This window comes from Olea europaea, unplaced genomic scaffold (genome assembly GCF_002742605.1).
Source record: "Olea europaea var. sylvestris unplaced genomic scaffold, O_europaea_v1 scaffold1956, whole genome shotgun sequence".
In the NCBI taxonomy this organism is placed as follows: Eukaryota; Viridiplantae; Streptophyta; class Magnoliopsida; order Lamiales; family Oleaceae; genus Olea; species Olea europaea.
In genome coordinates, this window is record NW_019237404.1 from 92,205 (window position 1) to 99,211 (window position 7,007).

Consider the following 7,007-nt stretch of genomic DNA (forward strand, 5'->3'; position numbering starts at 1 on the left):
ATGAATTACTAACGCACTAGGATCACGAATTCTCAAGCAACACCCGTTCACATTTAATTATGCAAATTTGACACACATTCCCACAATTGATGAATCAATATTCCTATCTTAATTTAGTAATCTCTCTCGAGCAATGCCAAACCTATCCCAATATGTGATTCGACTATATCTCTATGACGAATACTAGCATACAGGAATGCATTATGATTTTACGAATATTCAACAATTCACACGAGACATAGAGGTATATTTCTATCCCCTATCAGATTCTATGATGATTTATACCAACAATTCACACGAGACATAGAGGTATATTTCTATCCCCTATCGGATCCTATGATGATTTATACCATGTCGAGCCTATTTTCCTTCTTTTGAATGCATAAAACAGGCCACCAAAATCATATAATTACGTGCACAATAATAATATGGAAATAAAAAAGTATAAATCATTCAATTCCGGAACATGTGCTTAAATATGTCAAATCTCCAAATCAAAAATCAAAAGTAGTATTGCAAGGTTCATCGATCTCCTAGTACATGAAAAATCTAGCCTAACATGCTAAAAAGAAGAAAATACAAAAATAGTTGAAGAAACGTCATCACCCGAATCAAGTTTCAATCAATTCTTCAATTGGCGCGATATTTTCCTCTTGTTCTCTCTTCATTTTCTCCTTCAAAATCTCTATTTTTCTTCTAAAAATGGTGTCCCCTTCATTCTGGTCAAGTTTTTGTTTATATAGGACTCTAAAAATCTTGTTTCCATAAGAGTTTCGACGAAATAAGGAAATTGCAAATTCGGCCTCCAAATTGCTCTAGGCGATCGCATAGTACATCTCTATGCGGTCGTATAGAGTAAAAATTTTTGAGAATTTATTCTCGGGTGGCCTCTATGCGGCCGCATAGAGGGAAAGTTGCATAGTGCTACCAATTATGGAAAAGTCCATTTTGGTCTTTGAAGTTTCATTCTTCTTCATTTTAGTCCCTTTGCAATTCCTTTTTTTTCCTATCATCTTGTATCGCGTTTGAGTTCATACTGAGCATATTTGCATTCTCGGGTTGCTTTTTAGTTCAACTTTGAATATTTGCATCATTAATCCTTGAACTATTACTTTGCTCCATTTTAGTCTTTTTTCGGCTCTTTTCTCCTGAATTCCACAATTTCCATAGAAATACCTACATTACATGAATTCAACAAGATTAAGTCACAATTTAAACATTTTGCTCATAATTAAGTCATGTTTGTGACCTAAATAAGTGTGCAAAAATACACTTATCAAACCCCCCAAACTTGGACTATTATTTGTCATCAAACAAGATAGTGACTTAATTCTGAACAAACATAGTTTAATACCCTGCCGTGGCTCAGGATTGGACTAAGTATTTGACTTTATTAAAATTTATCAGTGCAAAAATGGCATCAACTTTTACCTGTTAAATGCATACTTGACGTGTGTGTGTGTGAGTTTATGCCAACATATCAAATTCATGATGGGTTGAGTCCCGACCCCAAGTGGTCAAATGTATCCTTACTCGCTCGAGAGATACACAATCTCCCAAACTTATTCTTTTCACTCAATTATCCCGGGGTTGTGTTTTAAAATTAGGAATTTACATAGCTGTAGTCCTCACCCTCTAGTAGTTTGGATTGATCTCATTATCACAAGTTTACATTTCAACAAGTGAAGGCTCTCCCAAGTTTGATTGCTTTGACACTCAAGATTAAAATATGTTACTCACCTTGCCTCAAAGGTATAGTTTCCTCAACCAAATGTCCAAGGGCTTTTCTTCATGTTATTGTCTCACTTTTGTGTTTCTCACTTTCCAATTTTTTTTATCATCATCTCATTTGCTTTCTATAGAACCCATGTAACGAGGTTTAGGCCGGTGACTCCCAAACCAATTGACTTTAGGGTACCAGGTTTTAAACCCTTGCAGGCTTATTTACTCGAGTTATAAAGGCCCAATTAGATGACTTTTTATTAACCTCTTTTCCTCTTGCTTTCTAAATGACCCCTTTAGCGAGCTTTAGGCCAGTGACTCCCAGGCCAGTTGACCTTAGGGTACCAGATTCTGAAATATACTTGCAGGCTTACTTGCTCGAGTCATAAAGGCATGAAAAGAAGTGTCTTATTCTCACAAATTAATTTTACGTCCTTATTATTCTAGACATTTAGTTTCCAAAACCAACCCCCAATTTAAGATTTTTGCCTAATCTTCTCCTCATTGGTCTAGGCACTCCACACAATAGAATTTCATGCACGGAGCCCCCGCTTATCTCAATGCTCCCTATAATAACTCAAGCAAATCCAAACTGTCTCAAGGTGATTTACGTGTTAATTCAATAGAGGGTTATCATTCTTTTCCTACTTTATGCTCAAAATCCAGTCATTCACCTAACATGTTAAGTATGAACAGCGTGCATAGATAATGTCAAGTATTGCATCACAAGTATTGGTTAATCTATTCAGTACTATATTCAAAGTTTATTAATTATACCAATCCAATAATCACATCATAGCCGGCAAGATTATCAAGCCCACATAAGCATGCCAAAGTATAATTAACACTTACTCATCAAGCAAGCATCATGCAACAATTAGTCAATAATAACGATGGACTGTGAAAATGCAAAATAAGTACATGCCGACTATTTGTTTTTAAATTATGTTACCATCTCCCAAACTTATACAGTACATTGTCCTCAATCTAAGAATTAAAGTTGAAATGACATAATTTAAAAAGAAAAACAAGAACACAAAATATCAAAATGGGGTAAACAAGACTCCCCTGATCAATATGGTGGCTGTGATGGAAGGCTAGGTCCTGTAGCATCATCTCCAGGAGAGGGAGGAAGGTGGGATAAAATCTTTCTCAACATGTCAGACTGCTGGGCCTGCTCCACCTGCATGGCCTGAACTTTGGTCTTCAAGCTCCCTAAACGGTTTCATGTCTAGTCACCCACCACTGTATACCATCCATCCTGCCAATGTACATTCCCAATCGCCCATCAAAGGTACTCATCTCTCTTCTCACTGCAAGGGACTCACTGCTGGCATTGGACGCGAAGTTTATTGTGATTGCCATAGCATTTTGCACCTGCTGGATGGTGGTACTCATTACTCAAAATGATTGCTAAAGACTCTGCATGTCTCGACTGTGTCCTGTCATAGTGGCAAACATTTGTCTCAATAACTGGGTATCCATGTCAACCGGTGGTGGAGGAACTTGTGGCATCTCGAAGTTCTTAGTTGCTTGTCCTTCCTTAGCCTGTTGCTGTCGGCGTCGCTTGTTTTCTAACTTCTATTGATGTTTAACTCTGGCTCGGTCCTAGGCCTCTAGTGTGAGGCACTTGATATAGGGACTTAGCTTTTTTGGTGCTTTCCCAGGCTAGACTTGTATGCCTACAGCTCTACATAGCCCACTTATCAAACTTGGGAAAATCAGCGAAGTGTGCCTGTCTCCCCATGTGCCTATAATCTGTATCTAGTTGTAGATGTATGTGGCCAAGTCAATCTTGTTCCCTCGAACTAAATGATAGATAAACCCCGCTTTTTGATTTGTGAATGTCATCCTATGGGATATGGGCTCGATGTTGTGGCATATGAATAACCATAGGATAGCTATAGATAGGGTGAGATCAATCTGATGCCGATTTGTAGTAGGTACAGGCTAAGCATTCTCACGTTCCAATAATACTTCTGCAACCTCAATCTAGTTGAAATTATGTGGGACTGGGACCACATTACTCCAGGTTAACTGATAGTAGTCATGAATCACTTCTGGTGAAAACATAATCCAATTACCCCAAACCCATGTTTGATGTAGATGATCTGATCCAAGCGTGTAGATTTTTGTATTGAAGTTGGCATAGAACTCCTTCACCAGATTCTCATACACTGGATGCGGTCTTACAATTACTTTTTCCCACCACAGTTGTGGATTAAATAAACTAATTCAAAATTGGGAGAAATCGTCCAACTTAACTGGTCTTTCGAGGATGAGTGCCCACTCGCGGACAACATTGGAGTAACGGGCTACTGTGTCTGAAGAAAGAAATAGCCTGACACCCCCTTCGGCCTCTTTTGTCCGGGCTGTGCCAGAACCAACCTTCTCTTTTCCTTTTGATGTTCTTTTTGGAGGCATCCTGTAAATGTGTAAAAATAACATTAATTAAACTTCTTGTTGAAAAACGAGAGAGGGAATGAGATTAACAAGGCATGTATTTCACAAATCCCCCAAACTTGCTTCAATATGCATATATAACACATTGGTGTGCAATCTTCAAAACATGATATTCAAGATAGTGTAAATAGTGTATCAATATGAAAAATGAAGAAAACTAGGCCTAAACATGCACATTTGAAAAATTGAACCCATGACCGAGTGCACATGTTCGGCCCCGGGCATCATTGAAAAATATCGAAATTTTCCCGGGCAATCTCCAGACATGTGAAAGTATTCAATGAGGTCTAGCATATACTCAAATTTCAAATCAATTGAACTTCGTTTGGTGTGTCAAATTATGGTGTAAAGTAGGGGATGGATGGTGCCATGACTTGGCTATGTAGTGCCTACATCATGCAAGATGGGGTTTTATATTTTTCACGGCCTTTCAAGTGATCCGTCGTTATCCAATTGTTATACACATCAATTGTACAGTATAACCAAAGCAAAAATTTCGAAATTGCATAAAGCTCGTTGCTTAGACATTTCATCGAACATGTTGTGTGCAATATATTCAACTCCATTCTATTAATACTTAGCAAAGTGTAATCACCCACAATGCATAAACACAAATCAATGCCATAAAATCAATCCTACTTACACCCTTTCAACTCAATTCCCATTTGTAAATTGTGAGTAACTACAAACCAAAGTCTAAATGAGGAGAAGGAATAAAGCTCATACCTTTTTTGCCTTGGGTTTTTGCAATGAATTCGTGAATGATTGAAGAAGTAAAGGAGGGTGTAGGAATGTTTTTGGGTGTGTGCGTGTAGATGGGAATTTTTGGACTTGGGGTTTGAGGGAGAAATGTGAGAGGGAAATGGGGGGAAATAATTTAGAGTGAGCCCGGTCATAGTTCAAGTCCATGACCGGATCACTACTATGCGGCCACATAATTGTGTCCTATGCGGTCGCATAGTGATATAAACATAATGAAATACAAAAATTGATTTTCCCTCTTTGAATTCTCTAGTACACATTTTCCCTTTAAATTTTTGAAAACATCATTTTATCTTGAAATACGTGAATTATATTCCCAATCGCCCAAAACCATTTCAAACTTACTGGACATGTGTTCTATGCCTAGGAATTTATGTGGACGATGCTTAGATTCTATTGACATGTATGGATGAACGATGATCTAAAAAAAATGCAAATGCGAAAATTAAACAACTCCTAAAATAATGTGAAAAGTAGAATAAATCGAAGGATACAGTGGGTTGCCTCCCACCCAGCGCTAGGTTATAGTCGATAGCTCGACTTTACCAGATTGTGTCATTCTGGTGGTCTAAGATGAACAGTAGACTTTTCATTTGAGAAATCGTCTCTCTAATAGTGTTTCAAATGCTGTCTATTAACCTTAAATGTCCCCTTACTGTCATGAGTGATCTCAACTGCCCCTTGTGGAAATGCCTGTGTAATAGTATAGGGACTAGATCATCTCAATCGCAACTTTCCTGGAAACAGTTTAAGCCTAGAGTTGTAGAGTAACACTTTTTGCCTCACTTGAAATTCATGCCTCTGAATATGCATATCATGCCACTTCTTGGTGTGTTTTTTGTAGAGTCTTGAATTTTCGTAGGCCTCCATTCTGAGCTCATCCAGCTCATTAAGTTGTAATAGACGTTTTTCACCCCCAACCTTCAAGTCCAAATTCAATTTCTTCATTGCCCAATAAGCATGGTGTTCTATCTCAAGAGGTAAGTGGCATGCCTCCCTGAAAACCATTCGATATGGTGACATCCCTATAGGAGTCTTGAATGCAGTCCTATAGGCCCACAAGGCATCGTCCAGCTTCTTAGACCAATCTTTTCGTGATGAGCTTACTGTGACTTCAAGTATTCGCTTTAATTGCCTATTGGACACTTCTACCTATCCGCTGGTTTGAGGATGATATGCAGTGTCTACATGATGTTTAACGCCATATTTAGTCAACAATTGTTCAAATTGGCGATTGCAGAAATGTTTGCCCCCGTCTCCGATTATAGCTCTCGGTGTGCCAAAATGGGTGAAAATATTTTTCTTTAGAAAATCAATCAACACCTTCCCATCGTTGGTAGGAAATGCAACGACTTCCACCCAATTTGATACATAATCTACAGCGACCAATATGTACTGATTAGAGAATGATGGGGAAAATGGCCCCATGAAGTCAAACCCCCAGACTTCGAATAGTTCCACTTCTAGGATACTGTTTAAAGGCATTTCGTTTCTCCTGGATATATTACCGGTGCGTTGACATCGGTCACACCTTTTCACGAATTTAGAGGCATCCTTAAACAACGTAAGCCAGTAAAAACCTGACTGAAGGATCTTCGCCGCTATTTTTGAAGCACCAAAATGCCCTGCGTATATAGATGAATGACAATGTTCTAGTATTAAGAGCACTTCTTCCTCATGTACACAACGACAAACGATTTGATCAGCTCCTCGCCTGTATAGAATGGGATCCTCCCAAAAATAGTACTTCAACTCAGTGAAAAATTTCTTCTTCTGGTGATTTGAGTAATCTAGCGGAATGATAGATTTGGCTAAGTAGTTAACTATGTCAGCATACCAGGGTGCCACGCCCACACCGAAAATATGTTCATCTGGGAAGACTTTATTGATTTCCACGATCTTTGTCTACTCTGTGGTCTCGAGTCGAGACAAGTGGTCTGCTACCACGTTTTCACTGCCCTTCTTATCCCTGATTTTCAAATCAAACTCTTGAAGCAGCAGTATCCAATGAATGAGCAATGGCTTGGCATCTTTCTTTTCCATTAAGTACTTGATGGCTG